Source organism: Pogoniulus pusillus, chromosome 4 (assembly GCF_015220805.1).
Source record: "Pogoniulus pusillus isolate bPogPus1 chromosome 4, bPogPus1.pri, whole genome shotgun sequence".
Lineage (NCBI taxonomy): Eukaryota > Metazoa > Chordata > Aves > Piciformes > Lybiidae > Pogoniulus > Pogoniulus pusillus.
This window is the reverse complement of record NC_087267.1, coordinates 24016464-24031445: the sequence shown is the minus strand read 5'-3', so window position 1 is coordinate 24031445 and position 14982 is coordinate 24016464. Positions and strand designations below refer to the sequence as shown.

At 38.8% G+C, this 14982-nt stretch overlaps 1 long non-coding RNA gene across 8 annotated transcripts; it reads left to right on the top strand.

Moving 5' to 3' along the window:
- Positions 1–2372: 2372 nt before the first annotated feature.
- Positions 2373–14100, top strand: LOC135174816 (uncharacterized). Of its 8 annotated transcripts, XR_010302099.1 has the most exons (6): positions 3103–3690; positions 4236–4375; positions 5167–5266; positions 10428–10688; positions 11809–11844; positions 11994–14100. It is a non-coding gene; the product is annotated as an uncharacterized LOC135174816 (long non-coding RNA). The 8 variants fall into 8 exon arrangements; XR_010302097.1 differs by lacking the exon at positions 11994–14100 and adding an exon at positions 2373–2467 and having other exon boundaries at positions 3424–3690; positions 10428–11987; XR_010302098.1 differs by having other exon boundaries at positions 3088–3690; positions 10428–11844.
- Positions 14101–14982: the final 882 nt, after the last annotated feature.

The following is a 14982-nucleotide window of genomic DNA, read 5'->3' as shown; positions in this document are numbered from 1 at the left end:
TTTTAGCATTATTTTTGTTTGGGAAGGCAAAGGGTTACTTTAAATTTCTGTATTTCTTAAACATATTTGGCCAATTTTTTCACTGAATCAATGATTTTAATAATTCCTAGAAGAGATCATTTGGTCCAATGTTTTGGTAAAAAGAACTAGATAACGGGCAGTGAAAAAGTAAACATGGTTGTGTCTCTTAGCTCACAGTCATGCTGAGAACTCTGGGAAGAAGAAGTAAAACATTCTCCATTTTGTCTTTCATTCTGCCTTTGCCTTCAGACCTAGTCACATCTCATTAACCTTGCTCCCACTAACCCTGCTCCCTAACCTCTTGGCTGCACCTCTCTTCTTTCTGAGAACTGGGGTAAGGTTGAGAGGGCAAGGGGAGGTGTTGGGGTGGTTTGAGAGCCCCTCATGAGGACTCAGGTTTCTGGGAGGGGAGTTGTGCTTCTGTATTGTTTATCCTTTATATATTTCTGTATATAACTGTATATATTGTGAATAGCTGCTTGTATATTTGCTGCTGTAAAATAAATAGCTTCATTTATATTCCCAGAGTCCGTCTGAGTTAGCTGGGGCAAATACAAAGTGTGGGGGGGCGGGTTAAGAGCCCAAACCATCACACTCTAATATTTCCTTTTTCTCTAATGCATTGTATTTAACAAACTATCGTGAAATGCTGATAGCCACAGATGTGTAGGAAAAAATGAGAAAGCTGCTCAACAAAGTTGGTCAGACACTAATTACTACTCCTGACTTCCTTGGAAATTTAAAACTCCACCAAAAAAATATCTACTGTAATGATCAAAGGGCTTCAAATTGATCCCATAAGAAAATTTGCTCATTGAATTTTTTGAGAGCAAATCCAAACTCTTAGAAAAATAATTGTTTTGATTAAGTCTTGGAAGTGTAACTTCAAGAACATTCTTTTAAAAATATGAATGTTTAGGGTATCACATGAAAGGAAATATGAGGAGGCTGACACACAAAATAAAGAATGTAAAGTGGAAAATAATTACAAATAAGAGACTATGACTGTTTCCAGTATTTTATGACTTGTGCTTTCTCGAGTGTTTGCCATTGGTACAGAAAGTCAACATAAAATATTAGTTATTCTAAATAATTTCTTTTGCATAAATGTTCTGTTGCTGAAAACAGCAAATGTGATGTGAGTTTTCTTTGAAACTTGATATATTGTCTGGCAATACAAATTTAGTACCTTAGGTATGCATGAATATGAGTAAACTTTTGTTAGCTTGAATTAAACATTATTTCAGTTTCTATCTAAGTGTTAAGATTAAGATCCTTTATACTTCTGACTCAACCGTGGAAGTCATATCTATTGACTCAGTAAGCATATGCTTTAGAACTATCACCAAGAATTAAAATACAAATTAATCTAAGTATTAAACTAGTTTCTCAAGTAATACCTTTGTGAGTGCTAACTACTTACATTACTGCAATATTACCTTTCATTAGTAAGTGCAAAAGGAATAAAACCTCTTACTCAGAAGAATTCAAGCTGCTAAATCCCATGAAGGGAGAAGTTTTAAAGATAGCTCATGGAAGTAATCTTCAGAGACTGTAGTGGACTTTCATTGAAGTGAACATATTGCAATTGAAAATAAAAGTTTAGGATTTTACTTTAAATTTCTTTAAGGTAATGCCAGAAAAACAGGCAGCAATGATTTGACTTCATGAGCTGCAGTCTGCAATGGTATCAGTACAATTCTTGTCACTTCTTCCAAAGGAATCAGATTATTTCCTGACTAGAAGTTAACATTCAGAACAGAAAGAATATTTCAGCTCTATCACCTCTATGAGCACTGCGGGGCTAGGGGGACAATTTACCCCACGGCAGCAGCAAGCGCAAGTTGATGGGTGCCTATTGTGCACTACAAGTGAAATGTGATCCAATCTTTTCCTTTGAATTTCTGCTGAGTGAGTTGTTGTGCAGGGCCTGTAGGCCCGAAAGCAAGCTTACTTATGCCTGCTCTTCCTGGACATGTCTCTCTGCCTGCATCAGGGGTAAATGAGCACAAAGGGGCACAACAGACTGGGGCCATAAGTCAGTTGCCCAGGACACCTGATTGTGTAAGTCCCCACATGCCCAGCTCGTGCCTGCCTGGTGCTGGGCCCATGTGATTCCCATATTTGGAGTTCAGGCCTGTGGGTTTTGCCTAGTATGGTAAGGTTTGGCTGACTGCCAACCTGATTGGTCATGCGAGTGGCCAATGAGACCATTAACTCTTGGCCCACATTTAATAAATAGGGGTGCACAGGCTCATGTGCAGCCTTCCCCACATTACTTGAGGCTCTGCCACATGCATGCTTGCCTGCCTGCATACTTCCTTGAGGCTTTATGCCTGCCTTTAGCCAGCATTAGACCCAAGCTCAGACTGCACGGAACCCTGGCTCTGCACCTGGAGATCCTGCCTGCATAGCTCTGGAGGGTGATTTCTTTTTAATCTGAATTGTGAGTAAATACTTGAAATGCCTCTGTAATTTCTATTACCTCTGCCATAAAGCAGAGAGCAGCTTTCAGCTCAGCTTTGCTGGGCAAATAGTATAAGACCCCAGGTGGCATTAAGCCACGGGGAAAACTCTTTCTCTGTACATAGTTTGAAATGTTTGCTAGTTATTAATAAGTTTCTGTAGATATATTCCCATAATGTCTTCGTAACTGTGTAAGAATCCTTTTAATATTAAAGTTCAGTGGTTGGGGGTGGCGAGAGTTGAAATATTGGAAGTTAATAAATATATATATTTCTATAAATATTCTCTCACATTAATTAATTTCTCCCCTCTGCCTAATCAGCATAGGTCACAGAATACCCCTCCGCAACATTAATTGAGCAGGCAATTCATACCACAAACAGCATTTAGACTATAATAATGCAATGACTATCTTTCTTTTTCTTTGCAGTGTTTACAAGGCCACAAACTTACCTATTCAACTACACACAAAACATGCACATGTGTGCACACATTATGTGCATGCAGATGATGCCCATTCAGTGGTAGGCTGGCACAAATAGGTTGGTAGTCAGCTCATCCTGATTTCTCCTTTTTCATCCTGATTTATCTTTTTTTTTTCAGTGGGGATTATAGCCTGAATAGAGAAAAAAATATATATAGCTGAGCTCTCTATCTTCTTTTCTGTGTATTTAGCTACCCCCCTAATTTTCTTTATAGTCCACGGCACTACAGGAATTCCTGTGCAGATGACAGCATTTGCTAAATACTAAGAGGAACACCCACCACAATTCTGGGTCTTTTTTTTTTTTTCTCTTTCTAAGATTCCTGGGTTAATTATTTGCCTTTTTTTTCTTTTTTAATTTTATTGAACTAAGCAGAACAAGGGAAAATATCAACTATGTGAGCACTAACAGTACTTATACGATGAAATTAACTACCCATTGCATTTGACAGGTGTGCTAGTTTGAAGCAAGCTAGAATGTTTTGATGAGAAGAACTAGGTCATAGGCTGTGAAAGGAAAACGATGGTGATGTCTGCTCCCCTCAGAGTCTTGCTGAAGAAGAAACAAAAACATTAGATAACACTCTCGCCATTTTGTCTCACACTCTGCCTTGGGCTTCTGACTGAACTGCATCTCCCTAACCTCACCTTCCATTTGGACTAACCCACCGTTGCTTCATAACCTCTTGGCTGAACCTCTATTCTTCTTTAGGACTGGGGTAAGTTTGAGAGGGGCAGGGGGAAGGTGCAGGAGTGGTTGAGAGCCCCTCCTGGGGACTCAAGTTTCTGGGAGGGGAGTTGTGTTTTCTGTATCACCTTTCACCTTGTATATTTCTGTATATAACTGTATATATTGTAAATATCTGCTTATATATTGTGCTAGCTGTAAATAAATAGCTTCTTTTATATTCCCAGAGCCGGCTGAGATTAGTCTGGGCGATTTCTAAAGAGTGGGGGGCGGGGAACACCCAAACCACCACAACAGGAGAGGTTGTGCCACAGCATAGAGCAGATGATTCCTTTATGAAACTAAATGTATACGTAAGTATACATCCTTTTTTAAAAAAATTGGCTAAAAGGAAACTGTGTCAAGCAATGATTTAACTTACTGCTTAGAAAGACTTAGGATTCAGGTTTTCATAGTGATACTGTGTTCAAGCATAATTTCTTAGTTGCTGCTCTTGGAACTCTGTATCTGCATTTTTACTGGAAGCTTTCCAGTCCTCTCTCAGAAATTCAAAAATATTCTTGTCTTTCAAAGTAGAAACAGCAGATAAGTCACCTTCTTGTCTTCATATCAATACATCATTAAAAAGATATTCATTGGGAAAAGAGAATAATGGAAGAGAAGATAAATGAATTCATCACATTGGAAAGAGAGGGGAACAGCTGTCATGAAACAAGGTATAGTATAAAATATAGGCATGAATGAAATAAATATTTTTTTACCTTCATAGTTCAATTTTTACCTGACCTGTATTTAATTTAGATAGAATGCATGCCTCACCCCACAGAATATTTCCAGGTTCTACCATTATTCCCTTAGGAGCTGCCCTTGGGAAAAATAGATATATCGCTTTTATTTCAAAAACTGAGAAACACACACCCCCCTCCATCATTATTAAAGCTCCTGCATGCATATCCTCCTCTCTCACTTTAGCTAATTATTGCTTAGATTCATTATTCTTTGTTCAGTATGCAGATAAAACCAGTACATATTTCCTGAATACAAAAAGCCCTCAGAAAATAGCTTGCAAAGAAGAAATACATATATCTATACTGGGTGCTATCCATAGACAAGAATTCCTTATGTTTTACTTTAGCACAATGCAAATCTGCTCTAGAGCTCTGCTTTAAGAAGTACGTGATCAAATATTTCCTCCAATTTACATGAAACTCAGAAACACCATTATATTCTGCTGGCTTTGGGAACAAGATGCCTGTTTCCTTGTTCGACTGTGGGGACACACAGAGATCATCAAGCCCAACCATTATCTAAGTCTTATCTAGTTCCTATTTTTCATACTCTACAAACTTACATATGTTCTACCTTTAACAAATGCAAGAAATATACATTTATTTTACAGTTGTAACAGATTAAAAGCAAAGCAGTCCTTCACTTTTTCTCTGTATAGATACAGTATGTGAGAATCAATTATGAAATACACTGAATACATTAATTCTTTCTGTTACAGACGTTTGGCTACCATGGTGACAGGTGCTACAAAAAAGTAAAAGCAGCTCACTGGAGATCTTTTTGTGCTACTTAGTGCGTAATTTTCCACATAGGTTCAGGTAATTTTTTTTTCTGCTTAGTCTTTCATACTGCTGAAAATAATATTTTGTCCGCTAAATAAAAAGCGGGGGAAATGTGGAAGACAAATTGAGTAAGTGAGTTCTGCTTTTAGTTGTGTCCTGATTCTCCTTTGCCATGTTTAGAAGGCTTAGGTGCTGAGTGAACTAAGATGCTGTCTGTATGGTCATAACCTCAGGGACTGTAGTTGAAATCCTCCAAATTCAGTTGGAACTTTGCAGGCAGTGTTGGAGGGTAACCACATTTAAACTAATGATTTTTAAACTTATTTTATCTGATAGCAAACTGAGTCCATAGTCACAATTTCTTACTAATATTCTTGTGCCAATCACTACCAGAAACTTTTAGGGTGCTTGCAAAGAGAAAGGCAGATACACTCCTGAGGGATAAACACCAATTGTGAGGTTCACATTATGATTCAAAGTACACAGTTATTCAGTTCCACCTAAAACACATGCCTGAGGTAAGACTCAGTTATAAAGACAGGGGCCTAATGCCACTATAGATACTACAGTATGCAAGATAGGCAGCTGACTGACAGATAAAAGACAAGGCCCACATAAAATGGAAGCTTGTAAAGCAAACAATTATTTGAGCCTCCAGTTATTTTGTGTGATTAGATCATACTTTTCTCCAACAGGTTTGTCAAATACTGCACTTACTCTCTTTCTTACCTCTCCACAAGTTATACAAAGACTTTAAGAGTTAATCATACCCTCTATTACTATGTATGGTATACTATTATACAAAGAGTTAAATGTGAGAGAATGTAAGATAAGGACAACTGATCCATTAAAAGAAGAAAAACTGTTGCAGGCTCAGAATTTCTCAAGGAAGAAACTGAGGCATAAACACAAATATGTTTATGTTATCCTTTAATTTGTCCATGACAAATAAATTTAAATGCTGTTGATACTGCTGTCTGAAGTTTTAAAAAATCAATAAAACAAGCATATGAACAAACAAATTAGGATCTGAACTCTTAAAGAACACTGTGCAAACTGGAAGAATCCATCTCTTTAGAGTAAAGCAGGCCTAGCTGGTCAGGTCAGGAACAAGAAATCCATCATGTTCTGGGTAAAGTACCGTGATTTGTTATTCTGATCCTATATCCAGCAGTAAATTAAAAAGCCTTGTGAATTATTTGTTACCACAAGCACTTCTGATTCTTTAAAAACAGCAAATAAAAGCCACAGAACATTCCAAAGTGTGAACTACCAAAAATAGCAAGGGCTAGATATCTTTAGCAGCTGATCCCCTGAATTTCTTTCAAAGAGCCATAGATGACTCCATTGTAATTGGGATCTCACACACATTGGTCATGTGTAAAGGTATGTATTTAAGTGTCTTAATCTCAGAATTTGCTTTCAGTAAAGAGAGTCTCAATAGGAACAAAGAGACAAAGGAAGAGAAGACATGACAAGAGTCTGTGGTCTGAGTTCATTTAGTTACCTCTTCGGGGTCAGCTACTATAATGTGGGGCATTTAAGATCATATGAGCCATCTTTGCGTTGGAAAACAGAATGAAGGGCTGTTGAATATATTCCCATCCAGACATGAAACTAGAGGTCAAGTGTGATTCCGTCAGCCATTTCAAATATCACTACACATTTTTGTGTGGGAAACTGAATCAATTTGTAAGGAGACATTTTTGTGGCATTTCATTACATGAAAGGGGCCTACCAGAAAGCTGGTGAGGAACTTCTTAGAATGTTGGGTAATGATAGGACTAGGGGCAGTGGAACAAAATTAGAAATGGATAGATTCAGATTGGATTTTAGGAAGAAGTTCTTCCCCATGAGGGTGGTGAGTCACTGGAACAAGGTGCCAAGGGAGGTGATAGAAGCCTCATTCCTGGAAGTTTTTAAGACTAGGCTGGGTGGGACTCTGAGCAACCTGATTGAGTGTGAGGTGTCCCTGCCCATGACAGGGTCATTGGAACTAGTTGATTCTTGAAGTCCCTTTCAGCCCTGACAATTCTATGATTTTATGATTAAGTTCCCAGAGACATGATAAAGAAAAATGTGATAAGAAAACAGTTATCAAGAGGACTTGGACTGGAGACAATCCTTTACAAGGGAAAAATCTCAGAGTTATCAATTTGTAAAGAAAATAGAGATGCATATCCTGTTAAGTAACTCTTTAAACATACATGAAAATTTCAGGCAAATCAGGCATTTAACTTTCAGAAAACCAAATCACTACCTCAGGTGGTTGGTGATGAACCCAACAGTCACATTTTAAATCACCTGGAATAATTTCTGCACTGAAGTTGATTGCAAATTGCATCCAAAACGGAATAAAATTAAAGAGGGTGTTTATATAGCAGCCACACCAGTTTAAGGTTCCTAGACAATGATTATCTGGGGTATGCACTCTTGTGTCACCATCACACAGGGAAAAGGCAACACCAGTGCCAGGGCAATCACCCAAATGTCAGAGTGGAGCTGCTATGGCACATTGTTCAGATTTAAATCAGTTCTCAGTCAGCATGCTGATGCTTTATTTTGTAAGAAAAATGTATCTAGACGTCATATGAGAAACCTCTGTTTATGAGCAGTCTTGGGTTACCATGAGAGTCTGCAGGTCCCTTAACAGCAGGAGCACTGGGAAAGTTCATGTCATCAGGCAGGACAGGGCCTGGCAGCTGGCATCCCAGCTAGGGAGCAGAGAAATTTGGGGCATTATGGCAGCCACAACCCTGGCACCCCCCTGGACACAGGGATAGATCAAGACCAGGCCACTCTATTAGTCTTCACAGCTGGACCTGGCTCAGTAAAAAGCTGGAGATCACTTTTGCTCTGACATAACTGGGGCAGGGGCTGACAGCCTTGGGGTGGCGCAAGAGATTCAAATGGGGTCCTGGGAGATGGGCACACTGATATGAGGTGAGTGGTACTCTGAAAGTGCAGTAATTATTTTAGAGATTGTAAAGTGGCCTAGACAACTTGCTAAGATGCAGACTTCTAATGATGTGTGAGACTAATCTCTTATAGTTAAATAAAATAGTTTGTTCCTCATCTTCCTGGCTACAAAATGAAGAAATAATCTGTCCCCAAAAGGTTGTTTTGAGGATACATTACTTCACAGCTGTGTGATACACATCTAATTACATATTCAAATTGAAGTTTGACAGTTTTCTAGAGAACTTTCAATATCTCTTTTTTTTTTTTTTTTTTTTTTTTCCCAGATTGTTGATTAAACCTCAGATACAGATACACAGAATAGCTGAGTTTGGAAAAGAGCCATGGAGGCCTTTTTCTAAAACCCCTTAATTATGCATACCTATTTTATGCTTGAGAATATGATATCATATGCTACCATAACTATGATTGAGTTCAGATTACTTAGATCAGCTCTATACTATGATCTTGGCGGAGTAATGAGGTTTTCAGTTTTTAGAATAGGTTTAGATGGGATCACGATCTCTGCAGATGTTTAAAAGATGCATAGATATGGACATGGTTTAGCACCAGACTTGGTAGTTAGACAATGGTTGGACTCAATGGCCTTAAATGTCCTTTCCAACAAAAACAATTCTATGATTCTTAGAGTGGCTGGAAAGCTGCCCAGCAGAAATGGATCTGGGGGTATTGTCTGACCACCAGATGAATATGAACTGGCAGTGTGCCCAAGTGGCCAAGGGCAAGAACATCCTTCTCTTGTATAAGGAACAGTGGTACCAGCAGGACTGGGGAGGTGACCATCACCCTGAACACAGCACTGATAAGGCCAAACCTTAAATACTGTATTTACTTTGGGGCCCCTCAGTAGAAGAAAAGCATTGAAGTGCTGGACTGAACCCAAATAAGGGCAATGAAGCTGGTGAAATGTCTTGAGAGCAAGACTTAAGAGGAGTGGCTCAGGGAAATTTCTCTGATAAGCCTGGAGAAGAGGAGGTTGACATCTTACCACTCTACAATGGACATGTAGATGTGGTGTTTAGTGATATGGTTTCCTGCTGGACTTGTCTGTGGTAGGCTAATGGTTGGACTCAATGATCTTAAAGGTCTTTTCTAACCTAAATGATTCCATAATTCTATATTTTGCATTGCTAAATGGCATTGCACAGAACCAGAAGGAGGATTTGCTGGAAGATTTCCTTTAACTTTGCAAGTGAGACATTCAGGATGATGTCCTAACACACAGTTTCAATGATGTTCTTCTTAAAAATGTATGATGAGACTCCAGTATAAAAGTATCTCCATCAAGAACTCCTGCATACTTACTTTGGTAATATGGATGCATCCAACTGTATTATTACAGAGCACAGAGGATACACATTTAGACAACATTACAAATTGATTCTATATCTGTACACCTCAAGATTCAATTAATATGTTTATTCCTGTAATTTAGAGCTTCATAACAAGTGAATTGGACTCTGTTTCTTACAAAGAAAATATATCTGCAAGAAATATTGTGTTCTTTATCACTAAAATGAATGTCTTCTATTATAGCAGTATTCATCTTGCTCACACCAGAATGTTTCTAAGATATCACAAAGCTTCTGGTCCTGCCACCTACAACAACACTTTCTATTCTTTATGGTATCTTTTGTTTCCAGAGATGCATGTAAATTCCATCTGTCTCTTCCAATATTTTGCCATGTTTATTTCTGCACTGAAAGGTTGCTTAGAATAGAGTGATTGTTATTTTAATTCTCAGCACAAGGTAAAAATAACAATAAGGGAGCTTAAAGAAAAGCCTAAGAACTGTATTCTTCAGTCTTGGGATAAGCCATTAGTTTTCTTAAAATCCCAGAAGAAAATTTCCTGACACAGTAAAGTCTAAGAAATTCGACTATATTTCAGCAAAGCATGCTCACATTCAAATATTTATCCACAAACTAAGCACCCAAGCTACTGCCCTTTCAAGGATTACTGTCCTGGAGTCCTGTGTACCCCTAAATTCCTCTCTCTCCGTAGCTTGAATGGGAGAGGAAAAAGCCGCCCGGCAAAGCCGCCTGGTTCCCACCCCCCCACTCCCCTCCCCGGCTTGCCCTGCAGGCGTGAAGGGGGTGAGCAAAGGCTTTTCCTGCCTGCACAAGGGGTGCCCCGTGAAGTGCCTGCGTTGGAATCGGGCTGGGATTGACTGTGCCCTTTCGCGCCTAAGGAAGTGGCAACTCTGCTCTTTGTCTAGAGAGGGTATAAATATTGGGGGCTTCCTGCCTTTGGGGTTCCCACCTTGGAGTTCACCCCCGCTTGGAGTTCGTTACTGCCTGAACCTTCGTGCTTGCCTGAGAGTTCTCCCCCTCCTCTCGCCTGGCCTGGATACAGAAAGAGCTTCAAGGACTGCGCCACCCATTGACACCCTTTGTAAACCTAACGACCCTTAATGACCCATCTGCAGCTGCTGAAAGGGAACGAGAGGGACAGATCGCACGATGAAGTCAGCCTGATCGTGAGTTATTTTGGCTCAGCTTTATTAGTAAGAAAACTGCTATTAATTAATAGCGAAAGCCTCTTCCAACTTCTGACTTCCAAAATAGTCAGATTATCGATGACATCCCTGTAGATATTCTCGAGGCAACTGAATCTGGTAATTAAAACTAAATTAATTTCTGTATATATAGTTCTGGGGGCGGGTTTTTTTTGAAAATAAAATAACTCTATTTTTGTATAAAAATTCCTGATTTGGCCACATTAATTCCCTGCCTCCACAACAATTACATTATACAAACCTTAACTTTGATGATGTGTCTTCATCATCTTAATCTATATTTAGCTAGTTTAGCAAAAAAGACCATTCACACATAGCTCTTTCGCCTGAGTACAAAAGTGCACTATATGCAGAAGTGCAGAGTAGTCTTGACAAGCCAACAAAAGCCCCAAAAGAAAAGATTAAATTGAAACATAATCAAAACTTTTCCTCCACTAAGGAAACTTTCCACAACTATTTTAAATTGTGTTTTACAATAATGCCTAATGAATACAATTAAATATAATTACAAGACCTTGCAGATTCAAATCTGAATACTAAAGACTGGTTAAAAAACTCAGACTCCAGATGTTGACAGAACAAAAGTACCAACGAAATTAAATACATATCTTGAAGATAGCCCCTTAAAAGGTTACTATTTTCTTGCTGTGTTCATTAATAAGCATAATTTCCTCAATTATCAGACAATTGCTTGTTTAGGTGCATTTTCTTCTTTTAACTACTACTGTTGCCCATTTTCAGTGCCTCTTTTGTAATATGAAATCCAAAATTTTACTGGTGATGAAGAAATTTGATTTTTCTGTATAGTTTCTGCTTTCCTACAGTATCATGAAAGAACATATAACAATATCCTGCCTATACACAGAAAACGCATGTATTTGTATGTTCCATGTATATATAACAAACATACAACACAAAACTGAAGAGCTTGAACCAAAATTCACCAGCCACTGTATGAAGCCAGGGCAAGATAAAGATACAAAGCACTGCTGGAAACAAGGAAGATAAGTTTCCCAAACGACTAATCTCATTATTTAATCCAGTGTCTGAGAAGATGTGATCTATGATAATTTTTTTTTAGGTGACAGAGACATTTACAAGGAAACATGTAGATAGAGTAAGTTCATTTGGATATTTTTTCCTCTGGTTAAAAGCATAGATCATATGCTTCTTTTCACTTGTTTCCTTTGGTTTACACTGATGTAAATTTTCCCCAAGCACTAAATACTGAATACCTCTGAAAAATTTGCCCATTTCTCACATCAGGTTGAAACTTGCTACTGGGGACAGATGTTTCTGCAGAAGCTGAAGGTCAAAAATTGTGACATCCACGCTCAAAGTCATATGCTGCATCAGATTGCATCAGTGAGGCTGAAGTGCTGTTTTGTAGACAGCTGTAAAGAAAAAGAATATACTTTTTTTAATATTATGACATAATTATTTTTCACTGAATTTTACTGAAACCCCTATATGATTTACTATAACCTTTAATATAACCTCAGACAATATCCAAGTTCTGCAAGAAGGAAAAAGATAAAGCACCTAAAGAAAACACATACCTTTTTTTTTTCAAAGAAGAATTATCAAATATAATCTGCCTTAATCAGCAGACAAATCTTTAGCAACTGAATATCTCTCATAACGTAAACCACTGTCGTGCAATAAACTATATGGAAGTCTACATAAAGAATTGAGTTCAACAGTGCAGGGTTTTTTTTCTGTATAGCAAGTTGTTATGTTTATGCCTCACTTTGGAAAATGTAAAGGCAAAATTGTATTTTGGTAATAAAACTAAGCAAAAAGGTGTTGTGGGTTGTTTTGTGGTTTTGAATTGTTTGTTTGTTTATCTTTTCCCCAAAAGAACAGATAGAAAATACAAAACAAAAAAGGGACCGAGAATATGAAATCTAAGATTTTCATTACCTGTGCTTATAATACTTGTGCCTGGCTGAATAGAGAGATTTGGCTGTCACTCAGGGGAAAAGGAAAGTTTATGGTAGTTGGAAGGACGGTCAGGCCACACAGGAGGAATACAAAGTTGTGAGGCTATGCAGGGACAAAATTAGAAGGGCCAGTGATTAGCTAGATATTAATCTGCCTTCAGCTGTTAAAGACAACAAAAACTCTTCTACAAATATATTAGCAACAAAAGCAGGACTAAAGAGAACTCTTATCTTTTTTTATCCTTTACAGAATGCAGGGGAAAATATAGTAGTCATGGATGAAGAAAAGGCTGAGGTGCTACTGTTGTTTGCCTCTGTCAGTAGTAGTAGGGCCAGCTGTTTGCCAGGTACTCAGATCCCTGAGCTGCAAGGTAGCGATAGGAAGCCAAATAATGTCCCCTAATCCAAGATGAGTTGGCTAGTGGCCTTCTGTGCCACCCAGACATACACAGGTTTATGGGGTTCCAGTGTGGGGTCCATCATGGGCTGCAGATGCTCTACCCTAAACCTCCATGGGCTGCAGTGGGACAGCCTGCTGTCTTGCTGTGGGATTCTCTGGCTCACCTCCTCCATTCCTTCTTCATTGACCTTGGTGTCAGCATAGGTGTTTCCTTCACATGCCACTCCTCTCTCTACTCCAGGTTGCCCTAGTTTTTCTTTCCTTCTGTAATATACTTCTACAGAGAAGCTTTCACCAGCACTGATTGATTTGCTTTGGCCAGAGTCAGGTCCAATTTGAAATGGGAGAAGGTTCTAATAGCTTCTCACAGGGCCCACCCTGTAGGCCCTCCTCTGTAGCATTTGGTTGAGGCTGCAACAGGCATGGACTTCAGAAGGATTTTCCCCCATGACGACATTTAATTGCACAACTTATTTTTCTTATATACACTTCCAGTTCTATTCACATGGCAATTTTCAGATCACACCCTTTACTACTCATGCATATTAATTACACTGGTTAATTACATGAGGTCTACACCCAAATTCCTTCCATTCACACTTCCATTTATCTCATCTACCATCAACACCTAGATGGCAGACCATTTTTTCATACTAAACTGAGCTGAAATATGTCATTCCCATTCTCCTCTAATACAAAATCACACCACACACCACCAATTGACCATTGCTTTCTGTTAGCTTTAGAAAGACAAGCCTTAGGATGAAGATTTAAGGTTAAGGAAGTGAGAACTGGTTTAATCAATTCAGCTTCACCTTTTCTTCTTTAAGGAGCACATAAGAATGGACGCATTCCTTAAACCAAGAAATATTACAGTTCTGGGCTAATATATGCCACCTACCTTTAGTTAATTTCAAAACATCAGTACTTCTTTGTAGGTCTGCATCACATATAAACTCAGCTTGTGTGATAATCACAAGGTGGTAGAATTGTACTTTATTGGAATTGTTATAATTATTACTGTAAGCTGTGATGGTTTGGGGGTTACCCCGCCCTCCCACACTTTTGAATTTGCCCCAGCTAACTCAGACGGACCCTGGGAATATAGATGAAGCAATTTATTTACAGCTAGCAGAATTTACAAGCAGCTATTTACAATATATACAGTTATATACAATTATATACAGAAATATACAAAGGATAAACAATACAAAAGCACAACTCCCCTCCCAGAAACCTGAGTCCCCAGGAGGGGCTCTCAAACCACCCCAACACCTCCCCCCGGCCCTCTCAACCTTACCCCAGTTCTCAGGAAGAAGAGAGGTGCAGCCAAGAGGTTAGGGAGCAAGGTTAGTAGGAGCAGGGTTAATGAGATGTGACCAGGTCTAAGGCAAAAGCAAGAGTGAGAAACAAAATGGAGAAAAAGTCTTTCTTCTTCCCAGAGTTCTCAGCGAGACTGTGAGAGAAGTTGACATCAATTGTTTTCATTTCACTGCCCATTATCTAGTTCTGTTACCAAAACATTCCAGCTTGCTTCAAACTAGCACAATCCACCCCTGTCTACTTCGCTCAGAGTATCGCTGAGAATTATCCAATCTAATCTAAACCAATATTTACACTAAAACAATATATACAAGTTCAGTTCACACTTCAATCAGATGTAGGTGATTCAAAAGCTCAGAACAGGGACTCCCAGGTGATGTTGGGTTCGTGCTCACGTACTGTAGATTCTATCGTAGATTCTCTCAGTGTTGGGCGCCGATGTTACCTAGAACAGAAAACTCCTAAGAGCTTGAATTTAAACTCTCTCAGCTAAGGTTAGATTTCTCTGTGGAATACACTGAATTTCACCATTCTCCTGCATTACCCAGTATGTATGACCAGGACCTTCAGCAGAAACCACCCCTCGGAC